Here is a 14,756-nt window from a genome sequence, read left to right on the forward strand (position 1 = left end):
GAATAAAAGGGCAGGTTCAGCACAGTTTAAGGACAGTCTTTGGAAGACTGTGAAGAGATTCGTTGAGGGACTAAAGAAGATACTATAAAGAGGCAAGAAACAAGCTTAAAGATTGATTCTGGAACTCAGAGCTGCAGCAATATTTTGTGCATGTGGCTAAGAGTCTGCATATAATCATTGAAAGATGGGATCTTGTGTGTATGTGTATTATACACAGTGCTTTTTTTCGCAGTTTGGAACAGTCGGAAATACTGGGAAAGGGCTGCTTACTGCCAGCTTTGCGGGGAGTGAAGGTTGTGGTCTGGTTTGGCTGCAGCAAGTTGGAATATCCTCCTAGTTCTGGTGTAATGGGGGGAAGGTGCAATTCCCTCCTCTGTTGGGTACACTGGCTGCTGGGGCTCGCCAGCCATTGTAGTCAATTGTGGGTGAGTTGGGGGAGGCATGGTATGAGGAGAAGACCAGAGGAAAGATTTCTCCCCTCTGGTCTGCTCCCTGGCTCTAAACGCAGCAGGCCTAGCTATAGAAGTCTTCAGTTACCATATTTGGGGCCAGGAAGTAATTTGCCTTCAGACAAATTGGACCTGTCTGGGATTTTCGCGTACTTCATAGCAATTGTCACAACCAGATGGCAGATAAGGCACTGGGCTGAATCCTTAGCCAGAGTGAAGCGGGGTGTAGCCCGCTCAAATTCAGGGTATCCCCTTAAGGGATCCATGGGGGAGGTGCTTTTGTCCAGACACTCGGGGGGGGGGAGGCTGATGAGCCATAGCATCCTCCCAAATGGTGATCTTGAAGAGGTCACCCTGTTTTGATGTACAGTATAGGGCGATCATAAACCGTGGTTAACCTTGCGAAAAATAACCAACCAGAGTAGACATCACATCTGTGAACTGCCCGGAGATCTTATGATGAAGGGTGGCGTATAAATATAATCAATCAATCCTATGCCTATGCCAAAACCTGCTGACATCAATAAAGTTGTAGCTTGTTTAAATCCCATTTGGCTATCCTGTAGTTATCTAAACCCTATAATGCCTTGGCCCTGCCTCCTGCAGCTTTACTGCACCTGTAAAACAAACCAGAGACCTTCAGAGTTTGATGACAGTGTTGAGATTGTACATTAATTTACTCAGTTTGAAGGTAGCTGGTAGGACTGTGAAACCCCAGCCACATAAGCTTGCAGAATGTGAACTTGCAGAATATATAGAAAATAAAGCAACAGAGGATATGGGTGCTCAGTATAGTTGCAAGTTGGCATCTAACTAGGGTTATTTGGTGCTCAGAGGTGTGTATTTTGATGCACTCAGTGGCACTGTCCTTTAGCTGTTTTGTGCATACAGAAAAAGTCCTATCTAGTGTGTAACAAATATCTTAATAGAATGTGGATATTTATCAATAAAAGCTGTAGATGCTAAATAAAAGCTGTAGATGCTAAATATGAAATGGAGAAAACTGTGTTTTCTTGGTTGGAAGTGGGAAACATTTTAGCCAAGTCATTTTTTCTGGTTTCATGTGTACTCCATAAAGTTCCTTTATTTTTATTTTTTAAGGCAATGATTTTTGTGAGTTATGCTGTGCCATGGATTGCAAAGTTACAGTTGTCCCCATTCATGCATATTTTTTGCCTGATACTGCACTGCACCATCAATACTGCACCGTCCTAATACCCCTAATACTGCTTAGCCAAGTCAGAAAGAATTGGTTTCAAACATAATTTTTATGTCGGTGGCAAAGCAGTAGGATTTAATGTGGGGTATTTCAATGCATTTGGACCAGAAGGGACTGAAATGTTTCGAGGTGCTGTGAACAGGGACAAAGATGCTGCTCTTACTTTGAATTGGTGCACTAATATCATTCCAGCTACCGCAAAGTGCTGGTCTTGAGAGGGGCAGTGACAAAGCCAAAAGCCATGAAAAACTTATTCAAGGAATAACTTGTGCTCCTTTTGATGCCGAAAGCATTCAGCGGTGAACATCAGCACAGCTGCAGTTTAAACATTGCGAAAATATTCATGTCATCTTTGTAATAATCTGATGGAGCATTTAAGCTGTCCAGTTGTGAAGGTCCTTGACACTGAATAAAGATAAAGACATAAAAAGCACAGCAATAAAGAGCAAGCTATACAATGATGACATCCAGTGCCTTGGGATATCGTATTAGCCTCAAAAACCTGAAGCACATGCTCCCAACTAGAGGGAAATGATAAGAAAAAAATACTCCTTAGAGATCCCAGACCTCCTGCCAATACTGATGCTTAGAATTAAAGCCATTTGCTGTTATGCTTCACTTAACCTTCCGGATTGAAGATCAAAACTTTATAAAACTGTTAAGTGCTTGAAAAAAATAACTCCAAAGCAATGTTGAACCCTGTGCACTTAAAATGCAAAGCACTCAGTCTCCTCCTGTGAGACAGAAACAGGATCAGCACTGGCTTCATAAAACTGATTCTCAATGTGATCTGAGAGTTGTAAAGGATAATCCTCCTGTTTGTCCCTCTGTCTCTTCTCTCTCTCTCTCTCTCTCTCTCTCTCTCTCTCTCTCTCTCTCTCTCTCTGCTGTTTGCCATCTATGCAGATACCCAGTTGAGTTCTCTTATACTGGGTGGTTTAGAAGATTGATGGCCGGAATCCCAATTTTCCTCAGATTTTTAGAGTGATGATGATAATAATAATAATAATTTTATTATCTATACCCCGCCCATCTGGCTGGGTTTCCCCAGCCACTCTGGGCAGCTTCCAACAGAGGACTAAAAACAGAATAAAACGTCGGTCGTTAAAAACTTTCCTAAACAGGGCTGCCTTCAGATGTCTTCTAAAGGTCAGATAGCTGTTTATGTCCTTGACATCTGATGGGAGGGCGTTCCATAGGACAGGCACCACTACCGAGAAGACTCTCTGCCTGCTTCCCTGTAACTTCGCTTCTCACAGTGACGGAACTGCCAGAAGGCCCTCAGCACTGGACCTCAGTGTTTGGGCTGAACCATGGGGGTGGAGATGCTCCTTCAGGTATACAGGACTGAGGCCATTTAGGGCTTTAAAGGTCAACACCAACTCTTTGAAGGTCAGAAAGTTCTTGTGTGTGGAAACTCCATCTGGAATGCAGAACTGCTTTGCAGCACACACTGTTATGAGCTTAAAAGCAGTTTCACATAATAGATTTGACATTTGAATTGACAGTGCTATTTTGCCCTCCCCAATATAAACTTATTCACTCTAAGATCTAGAAATCATTCTATGATGTTCCTCTAACTGGATGAGGTACTGAGCCTTTAGGCTCTCTGTCTATATAGGTTATAAGATATTCTTCATCCATGTTTCATTCTACGTTTTCAGGAACAATTATTCAGCAATATTTTTAAAGTGCTAGTTTCTGCCTGTGTGCAGATCGTCCAGTTTTTAAATCTTAGGTTTTGTTGCATGTCTAAAAGTGCAGTGATTTCAATGCAAATGTATGTTGCCGAATCAACTGTTTAGCTGTGTTCAGGTAGTTTTTTTATTAATTTGATTAAGGTGTGGGGTACAAATAATAGAATTACTACTACTACTACTACTACTACTACTACTACTACACATATCAATGAGTGGCCGTCACCCTGGAGGTCCAAATTCATGGCCTGACATCACATGGGGGAAGTGTGTTGCTGCTTTCTTCCCATTTTGAGAGAGAACACTGATAATTTCTTTGCTGATCTACAGCACAGCCATCTAAGTACAGTTTATGTCCAGTTGGGAGTATGCAATTTAATCTGACTCTTCACTCTCAGGTGGTTCAGAACCTCTCTTTGAAGTAATTTCGTACAAATTACTTTCCACTGTGCTGTATAATAAAGGGAAGCCTTTCTGAGTATTTCTGACTTTTTACAAAAGAGGGTCTCCTGAAACAAAACTCCAAAGGCATCAAAAATCTGTATAATGGGATCTATAGAAACTTTTAGAAATTGCCATTTATATACTAATTGTTTGTGGCTCCTTGTCTTTAGAATATCCTCATCAAAGAAGTTTACTTGGCATTACCCCCCCCCCACTAGAGAACATTTTTTTTTTTAGTTTTCTTTCACATTTCTATACAGTATTTTTGCTGCCCTATATGACCTGTTTGTTTGGTTTTTATAATTAATATTTATATTTTGTCTGCAAAGCAGAAGATATGGCAATAGAGGGTCTAGCAATGTTTTAAATTTAATAAGTATTGCTCACAGAATTAACTATGTGGAAGAACATCACCCATATGTACCTTGACCACAGAACTACAGTAGCTGCGGAGATAACAGAAGGTTGTAATATTTATTTCGTTAAGACACTTATAAATCCCTTCCTCCAAAAGAGCTCAGAGGGATGTGTATGTATACACTGTGCAACAGACATCAATAAAAATAGTAACTAAAAGAAAAATACTAACACACCATTAAAAAATAAGTAGAACATTAAATAGCATGAGAGCCAATATGGAACCCCGTAGGTCCCCATAGCAATGTTACTATGGGTTCAAAGAGGAGTTTCCACATGTTACTCTCTGGCAGTGATCCTGGAGGCAGGATCCTCCCACTGTACCTCCCACTGTAACACAGTGCCCTCAGCCCCCATGGACACTATAGGATGATATTGCGGTCTACAATAATCAAAGCCAACAAGAGGCTAAGGAAAATTAAGAATAGTATTTTTCCATCTCCCTCCAGGTCATCAGTCAGATGGCTTTGGTGCTGAAACTGGGCCAGAAACTGCTTCATCCTGGGGTGCCTACAGTTGCCCAGCCCACCATCCTCTCAAGCATCTTACTCATAAAAGGGATGCTAATAATTGCCTGGGGCTGATGGGGCCATAGTCCAAACCTTCAGGAGGGCACCATGTTGGTGAAGGCTGTCATAGTATTATAGCGTATTTCACTTATACGCAAGGAAACAGTGATGCACACCTGGAGACATGGGATAGAATCTGGAACTGAGCAAAGTAATTACCCTGCTTGCCTAAGTTTCTAACTTATTCATGCAACAACTAATAGAGCACATCTGTCTTCTTCATGTATTTCACATTATCTTAAATGTGAATCATTTTGCTACTGTGTTGGCCTTTGACTCTGCACAGCTATGACTGGTAAGCAAGCTTATGAATCTCAATTCATATCTCCATATCTATTCTCCATGGTATATTTACCATGGCAGAGTTATGGGACCAGGTGTGTGACCAAAGATCATTATATTTTTGTCGCATTTTTCATGGTACAATAGGTAAATCTCATAAAAAGGCCGACAACTGTACAATAAGAACCGCCTGCATTATTTCAAACCAGCAATTGAATTCTATCAATCATAGTATCCTTTGCTGTCAGGAAAGAAAACAAGAGAGAGTTATGCTGCAGAAACGACAAAAAGCTTAGGGCAAATTAAATTAGATCATACCGCCTAATCTGCAAAAGAAATGTACCTGAAAAATGGGTAATATAAAATGGCGGGGATAGGGGAGAAACAACACGGAGCTTACAGCATATAATTGATAAAGGTCTAGACATTAGAGTATCAAATAATAAAAAGAACATGAATAGATACAATCACATCCATGGAAACACAAGCCAGGCAAAGAAAATCTGAATATGCAAATGATATTAGAATATGTATGGTATACAATTAGAATGTGATTTCTGAGAAGAGCTGTGTTAGTAATCTGTCCTAAAGTTCTTTATACTCTTCAAGGGCAACATGGTACTGAACAATTCTTGCTTGTAAAGCAGAAGATGATGCCTCAGCATAATGTAGTAGGTCATTTTAAATGGGGGAAAAAAGATACTGCAATATAATTCTATCATATGCAACGTGTTCCATTAAAAATAACTAGAGCAGCAGCACTATAGTTCAAAAAAGCTCCTTAAAAATAAACAAAATAATGAATGAAGATGTTCCTTAATACTGGCAGGAACGCAGTATAGCAGCCTTTTTTGCCCTCATTTGTATGGTTTACTGGGTGAAGCTTAGAGGCTAATAGAACTCCTCATGTGCTTTGCTGGCATAAATGACTTTATGTGTGTGATTTAAGACTAGCCTTTTGGATAGACATTTAATTCTGTGTTACAAAAGGGATAAATAACATATTAAATGTAAGTAACAGTGGCTGCTGTGTGTGCCTTTGGGAACTGAACGTACCTAAAGTTTGAGGCACCCATGATAAGAGCAAATAAGACATGCTTTAAATGTACATTTTTTGCCATTGTCCACAACCACATTTAGGAAGGACTTCAAGGGCTACCCATTGCTTCAGAACTACAAGATGATAGTGTTTTATCATTTCACAGTGTACTTGGCATAGCTGTCAACTTTCAGATTTGAAAATAAGGGATCAGCAGCCTCAAAAATAAGGGATTGGCAGCCAAAATAAGGGATCAGCAGCCTCACCTGTCCCCGGCACTCCTGTCTTCCACTGCCTCCCGCAGTTTGGTCAAACTCATGTTGGTAGCTTCGAGAACACTGTCCAACCATCTTGTCCTCATGGTTCAATGTTACTAGTGAGCAAAGCTACCCAGTCAGGATATCTTTCTCCTAACTTTTGGGGTTACGTTTCTATTTAGCTGTCCATTAATACTAACAAACCGTATCTCCCATTCATCTCTCAGATCCCCTTGTAAATCTAAAGTACTGACCTCACCACATCCTGCGGTAAAAAAATTCCCCAAGTTAATTACACATTGTGTGAAGGTAAGTGTGTGAAGCTACAGCATTCCTACTATCAGCTTAAGTGACACATTCACTCTCTCTCACACACACACACACATGCACACACACACACACACACACACACACACATGCACACACACACACACACACACACAGAGAGAGAGAGAGAGAGAGAGAGAGAGAATAGAGCCCCACGAGCCAAAGGCAGAAAGCCCAGCCAGCAGCCAAACAAAGCCTCAAGCGGTGGTTCCCACTGTGCAGCAACCTGGCAAAGGGATACAGCAGGGAAGTGCTGAAGCAAAGGCAAGTCCCCAGGCAACGCAGCCGATTTGATCGGAACAATGCATGCAAGCTCCACCCCCCAGTCGTTCTCAGACTCCTTATTGGGCAGCCGAGCAATGCAGTTGAGGAGCCTCCCTGGCCAGCAGGGAACCGGGAGGGAGAGGAGCTGCTTTCTTTGAAATCTGGGAAATTTACGGGATATCAACAATCCGGGATAGCAGTGGGAAACGTCACTGGAATATGGGAGTTTCCCGCCAAATAAGGAAGGTTGACAGCTATGGTACTTGGCCCCGGGGGCAAACGAAGGTGTTGTGACACCTGGGGCGGGGCATTGATACATAGGGCGCATGTGCGGCATCACTGTGTGACGCATGTGCCGTACGTAGCGAAACCACACGTGCGCCATACATAGCGGTTTGCCGCTCGAGCGCCATACGGACGGTGCCGGGATCCCTCCATTGCCGCTACAGCTGCGAACGGAGGATCCTCTACATGTGGCTGTAGCAGCAACGGAGGGATCCCACTGCCATCCATACAGCGCTCGGTCCTCCACATGTGGCTGCGGCGGCGTGATGGCTGCTCACACTGCCACGAGGTGCCTTCTTATCACCCCCCCCCGACATGGCACCCGGGCCAAACCGCCCCCCCCCATTGCAATGCCACTGCTTGGCCCTGGCAGCAAGGTTCCATAATGTATAGCTGCTATCTGAATGACATCAGTGTCGTCACCCAGATTCCTCGCCTAGGATCTTATTATTATTATTACGTTTTATTATTATTATTTTATTACCTCTGCCAAGTTTTAAGTACTGAGATTATTAATTTATCTGCACCTGGTTAGTATTATCTTTCTCCCTGTCCTGACCATCCCTCCGAGGTTATATTTATATTTATAATCTTTCAGTTTGGCTGGTCTATTCACTTAACCGACCTGGAACAATCTACCAGAGAAAAGGCCGCCGCCCATGGGACAGAGGGTCATGGATGAATGATAATCCAGCTTCTACCTAGGGTTTTAATAGGTCATAAGATTTTATGGTAACTATATTTGTAATGTATTTTTGTCGGTGTTTGATGCTATGGCCTGTTGGCTACGCAAATAAAGTCTATTCATTCAATGTATAGCCTGTGTTGATTTCACAGCCATCTCAACATTTGTGTGAGACAGGGTGTGTGTGTGTGTGTGTGTGTGTGTGTGTGTGTGTGATGAATGACCCTCCCTACATTCACTAAGCTGTAGGGTTAGTTGCCCTGGTTGAGCATGAGTCCTGCAAGAAAACACTTGCTGCACCAAGAAAAGCAAGGAGTGATGCCCAGCAGATTGTCAGAACATTCAGCTTGCCTGCTGTCAGTAGCAACACCCACTAAATGTCTGAAGGCATGAAGAAGGCCTTTGGAACAGCCGTCAGGAAAACTGCACCACTGAAAACCTTGTCTGGAGAAATCATCACAGACCGCAGCAAGCAGATGAAGCAACGGGCAGAGAGCACTATTAAGAATTGTACTTGCAGGAAAACATGGTTGCTGACATAGCAGTTGACAGCGTTCAGACTCTGCCTGTCTTGAAGATCTGGGTGTCTGTCCTTCCCTTGATGATCTGAAGAACACCATCAACTCATAGGCATGTGGTAAAACCCCAGGACGGGATGGAATCCCAAAAGAAGTGTTGATAGCCAGCCTCAACTCCTCCCTCATGATGCAACTCCACGGCCTTCTCTTGCAGTGTTGGGAAACAGGATGCATGCCACAAGACATGCACAACTCAAGCGTTGTGACCCTCTACAAGAACAAAGGTGACCACCATGATTGTAACAACTACTGAGGAATCTCCCTGCTGAGTGCTGCGTGGAAAACCTTTAACCATGTAGTTCTCAACAGATTACAGTCACTGTCTAACAGGGTCTATCTCAAGTCACAGTGTGGCTTTAGAGCCCAGAGGTCAACAGTCAACATGATTTTCTCACTCCGCCAGCTGCAGGAGAAATGCCGAGAGCAGAGATGCCCCTTGTGCACCACCTTCATAGACCTGATGAAAGACTTTGATCTCATCAGCCAAAAAGGACTTCTCACACTGGTCAATAAAATAGGATGCTCACGTAAGCTCCATAAAATGATTGTGTTATTCCAGGAGAACATATGCAGCACAATCCAGTATGAAGGCTCATCCTGTGAAATAGGGCTGTGTTCTCACTCCAACTCTCTCTGGCCTATTCTTCTCCCTGTTGTTCTCATATGCCCTCAGCTTGACTGAAGACGGTGTGTATATCCATTCAAGGAGTGACATGGGTCTGTTCAACCTGTCTCCATGCCAAGACAAAAGTGCAGAGCAAAACAACAAAGCACAATGACCACACTTTTCTTTCTTTCTTTTTAAATAAAGTAACCAGACTATCTTGGAGCTATGGTAGTGTGGGGCTCAATTAAATCAGGTGCATTGTGTTTAAAGAATCCTACAAGTCCTGAGACTCCAGTCCAAAATATAGTTTATTTGAAGTAAAGCCTGTAGAATCTGGTGAGGTTTCCCTTAATGTAAGCAAGTTTAGAATCCACCTATATTTTCTCTATGGTCTTTTAAAATTATTATTATCGTGGCACTGTAGATATTATGCTGGGAAATATAAAAGGTAAATTGAACTACAGTCATACCTCGGGTTAAATATGCTTCGAGTTGAGCGCGTTCGAGTTCGAGTTGCGCGTTCGAGTTGTGTTACTTCGGGGTTTCGCCGCTTGCACATGTGCAGACGCTCAAAATGATGTCATGCGCATGCGCAGAAGCGGCAAAAATCGACGCACGTGTGCGCAGACGTGCCTTTGCTAGTTACGTTTACCTCTAGATATGAACGGGGCTCCGGAATGGATCCCGTTCATATCTAGAGGTACCACTGTATTACTTAGATTCTGTGAAATTATAGCAACCGTGATAGCAACACTATCACTAGACAACCCCAACCAGCTGACTAAGGCAGTACTTTGCACAGGGAAACAATGGAGCCGGAGCCCCATGGACCTTGCATTTGCTTAGAAATAGTAATGGAAAGGAAAAGGAAAAGAAGCATGAAGTTACAGCAATTCTGTGTAAATATTTTTAGAACGCCACCTTGGAATTTTTCATCATAAGGCCATTAAAATATATTTTAAATAAGTAAAATGAGAACAAGCACCACTCATGAGAAGGCTTCTTTTTCTCTCAAAATGAACTGCCTAGGAGAGTTGACTGCTCATTCTCCACATGTGGCTTGGCTACCATATTCCTTATGTCTTTCTTCCCTGTTCAGCCTTCCATCTTCTTTTGTCTCCATTGCTAATTGATCCTGTTCTCAAAATCATTTCCTATCATTGCTGCCTGAGCTGCATTAATTGGAACGGTCAGGTCCTGAGACTGGGATCTTCTTCATGTGACCATATGGCTAGCCACTGAGCTATATTCCCTTCTGGGGAAATCTGAAAAAACCCCTCTCCCCTCCCCATATAGCAGGGGGTAGTGAACCTTTTTGTCCTAGCAGACCAGATCATTACTTGTCCCCACATCCAGAGGCCTACTTTGACAGGTGGGTGGGATAACCTGCCTCTTGGTCACCCGACGTCATAATGATTTGCGACTGAATTAAGACTTAATGTCTCTGTCATCAACTTCTGTTAACATGTTTTAGGGAACAGAACAGCAATCTTACCTGCCCCTAAGTCCTACTGAATTCAATGGGACATAAATGGCAATGTGAAGGAATTCAATACGCATTTTAAAAAAACACCTCTCTGAGTGATTAGAAGAGCGAAAAGAGGAAGTGAATCTGGTTATCCACTTTTAAATATTTTGAAATGCTTTTCATCAGTCAAAATATAAAACAGAGATGAATAAATCAGGTTACATTTTAGGAGAGGCTCCCCCTTTCGCAACAAGAATTCTGCAGACCCCTCCTTCATGCTTGCTTGAGGAAGAAATACAACCTGTCTAGGGTATAAGAATTACAAAAGGACACATGCAGGCTAACAATTTTCAATGAACTGTGTAATTATATACTATGTTTAAATTATACCAATAAAGTTTATTGTTATTGTCACTAGTAAAAGATGACAAGCTATATATTTCTACTGTTTATTCTTTTACAACGTCCTAAATCAAGCTACCTTTATGGTAAAATGTTGTATGCCTTTGAAGGCATGAAGTGGCATCAGCAAAGAGCTGCCTGGATTTGTGTGTTTAAGGAAAAAATATTGATTTTTAGAAGAACTGAAGAGTTATGAGAGAGTGACAGATGAAAGTTGTGTTCCTAGTCACAGCGCCACCTCCCTTGTGCAGTGGCTATATAGCTAAGCTGTAATGAACAACCTCAAGCAGAGAATGATTTGGGTTAGAAATGGCCACAACTTTAAAGATTCCAGATATAGGTGGATTTTGGCTAGGCGTTGGGTGTATACCCATTCCATCCTCCAGCCAGAGGGTGGAAACTTTTGACAGGGTCGTGCCAAGGATTATGGCCTCCCCAAGACTCCAAACTACCGAGGTGGCTTTTATGTGTCACTGTTGGACTAGAGTGCAAGCATCCGAATCATGATCCATCAGTGAGGCTCCGCCCACTAGCAGGCCCCTGATCGGCCTGTTCAAATTAGAGATTTTAGTGGGCAATCCCAACCTGCAATGGGGCCAGCCAGAAAGATTTACAGGGCCAGCCAAGCTCGTTCATCCTGGTTACTGGAGATGACAGATGATCTGTGAAGGGCCACAACCGCCACCCACCCAGAAAAGGGGTAATTATCATGGTAAACCCTGTGGTATCTATGTGCAAGTGGAATTTTCAAGGTTTGGATATAATAATAAATTTCAGTTCATGAAAAATGGAAGTGAATGCTTCCGCTCTTCTCAGGGTTGTGCTGGTGGAGGAGATGGAATGGGAGAAACAAGTGAACAAAAGACTTGTTCATGCTATTCTGTCTGAACAAATCATTTTGTTCTATCCATTATAAAAGATTTGTCACCCAACAACCTTCTCACTGTAGTAGCTGACACCAGCTTTGCAAAACAGTTGGATGATATTCCAATATAGTATTGAAATGCGTTAACGCACCTCAGATAAGCATACTATTTGGAGACAGACCATATATGAAGGCAAGCCCTTGCTTCACACTCACTCTGTTATTGGAGGGCTAATAAGGGATAGTAATTAGCCAGAATTACTGTATTATGAGTGGATTTCTTTCTTTGAAAATTCATTGTTTGTAGGAGGTGGGTAGGAGGGCAATAAGTTTATTAGTCATTGCTAAAGAGATGAATTAACAGCAAACTGCTGATTGGCAAGGTAACTCTTGTTTTCATTTTAAAAAAATCAAAAACCCAGAGAGAGGTTGCCTTAAATCAATAAAGACTTTGTTGTGTGAGAGGTGGTTCGTTGAATTGAGGATAAGACAGCGAGAACTTGACTGACAAATGAAATTGCAAGATCTTTTAATTAGGAACACAGCTGAGCGAAAGTCAGAGATTCCTGATGGGTTTTAACTGAGGAACTGAGCCAAGCATACAAAACAGTTACTGGAATAATACAAAAGCTTCTGCAACCTCATGCCTCAGGCAGTTGTAGCCGTAAGACTAAATGAATGGCCATTAGCTTGAACACATGAGAGCTCTTCTGGATCAGACCAGGGGCCCATTTAGTTCATCATCCTGATTTCTGTCACTGACTAGCCAGATTGTTCCAGGCAGTCAACAAGTACGGCATGAAGGCAAACAACCTTTCCCGTTGTTCATCTTCCCCCTGCCCACACTTCCCCATTGACTACTTTTGATCCTAGATGTTCCATATAGCTATCATTGTCTGTACTAACAGTAATACTAGTTCTCTGGGTTCTGCTCTGGGTTCTTCTGTATGCACAAGAGTGAAGCATTAGCAGGGGCAGCGAGTTGGGTCCCACATTTTTTGGGGGAGGCAGCTGTTGTGTGTGCATGGTGTCACACGTGTGACGCCCCGCCCTACCCCTTCAGGCCACGCCTGCCAGGATGCTCTGGCAGGTCCCACTTGTCAGGGCCAATTGCTGTTTATTTGGGGCACATATGCTCCACAATTCTGCCCATCGTTTTTCAAAGCCATTTAAGTCACTTGCCATCACCACATCCCATAGTAGCATATTCCACAAATGAACTAAGGATTGTGTGAAGACACTTTTGGGGGGCTGTCCTAAAGCTACTGGCAATCAATTTCACTGAACGGTGCTTAATTCTAACGTTGAAAGAAACAAAGTCACTGGCTCTTTACCTAACCTACATCAGGGAGTTTTTCAACTTTTTGTGAAAATAAAGGATGGAGGGAAGCATGATTTCACATGGAATTCAATTTTATCCTACTACTTCCTTTGGTGAAACTGTAGATAAGCTGTGGCCACTCCTCTAGCAGCATTCCAAGGCAGGCATAAGCAAACTCGGCCCTCCAGATGTTTTGGGACTACAACCCCCATCATCCCTAGCTAACAGGACCAGCAGTCAGGGATGATGGGAGTTGTAGTCCCCAAATATCTGGAGGGCCGGGTTTGCCTATGCCTGTTCCAAGGGATAGAAACATGCTTTAACTTTCAGCCAGAACCAGTGTGCAGTAAAGGGGGAAGTTTTGCAGGCCTCAGACTTTCCCTAGAAAGGTGAAAGGCCTTGTCATAGGTGATTCCTTTATTCAAGTAGCCAGCTAGAAAGAGCTGACTATAACTATGTTGCATATTTCTTACTTGAGGCAAAGTAGGTCTGGAGCCGTGATGAAAGATAAAAGTGCAATAGAAAAGGCAGATAGGTCTACGTGATTTCCACTTACTTCCTTATACCATGCTCATAAAAGTTTTAAAACCATTTGTTGTTCAACTGCAAACTTGAAGGGTGCATCTCTTGTTCAGGCATGAATCTTTTGGTTTTCCTCATATTGGTGTTGCATTTAAGGAAAAACATGCTTTGTTCTTCAGTTTAGGATATACCTGACAAAGATGTGTAGAGTTTCCTAACCCTTGGGAAAGTTTCACTTCCTTTCTACCTCAGAAGGCCGACACACATTTCACTTCAAATCTGACTTACGCAATACATTGATGGTAATTCTAAGAAGAACATAAGTGGCCAGGAACAAGTAATGAACACAATACTGTTTAAGGAAGTGCAATATGCCTGGCATGCCTTGCCTTGTTGCCAGTAAAAGGGAATTGCTTCCGTGACAAATTTAATAAGTGTCATTGAAGCAATTCCCTTTTGCAGCCAGCAAATGTGTATAGACTAGAGAGAGTACACTTGTTGAATGTCACATGTGCTTAACACGTACAGCTCAATGGTTGTATAAGCATGTACACAGACTGTACACCTGTTGAATGTAGCATACAAACTCCCCTAAAGTCACTCCCATTTTAAAGCAGTTTTGTATATTGGCCTTTGCCTTACTTGCTGGAATTGCAAGCTAAATTATATTTGCCCCAGAGTGTTAAAGTTGTTAATGCCTGCTGACATGAAGGGGAAGCAAGAGCTGGAGGCCATGTGCTGTATATACACCTGTGAGGTGACAGAATACTTGTATCAGTGAAGAGAGGAATGCAGGAAGCTTGGAAAGGCCAAAACCTAGGGAGAAAGTTGGTTTCGGGAGTAGCTGAAAGGAGACATGGGCGAGAAAAGAAAGAAGAGAAGAAAGATAATCTGCAAAAGAAAAGGCAAAGCAGAAACAAAGCAATAGGAATTGAAATACATGTGACAGAAACTGCTGTTCAGCTAGCAACAGTTAACTGACATAGCTAAGTTATAGACCTCACTGAAACTGTGCTGCAATTGCCTCACCCTCCCCCATTTACAGGGAGAATATAGTAC

General features: G+C 42.5%; 1 protein-coding gene across 3 annotated transcripts in view; it reads left to right on the top strand.

Moving 5' to 3' along the window:
• Positions 1-14,756, top strand: part of LRP1B (LDL receptor related protein 1B) — a 764,381-nt gene that overhangs the window by 449,957 nt on the left and 299,668 nt on the right. The window lies entirely within an intron of this gene.

Source organism: Podarcis filfolensis (genome assembly GCF_964270895.1).
Source record: "Podarcis filfolensis genome assembly, chromosome: 1".
Classification (NCBI taxonomy): Eukaryota; Metazoa; Chordata; class Lepidosauria; order Squamata; family Lacertidae; genus Podarcis; species Podarcis filfolensis.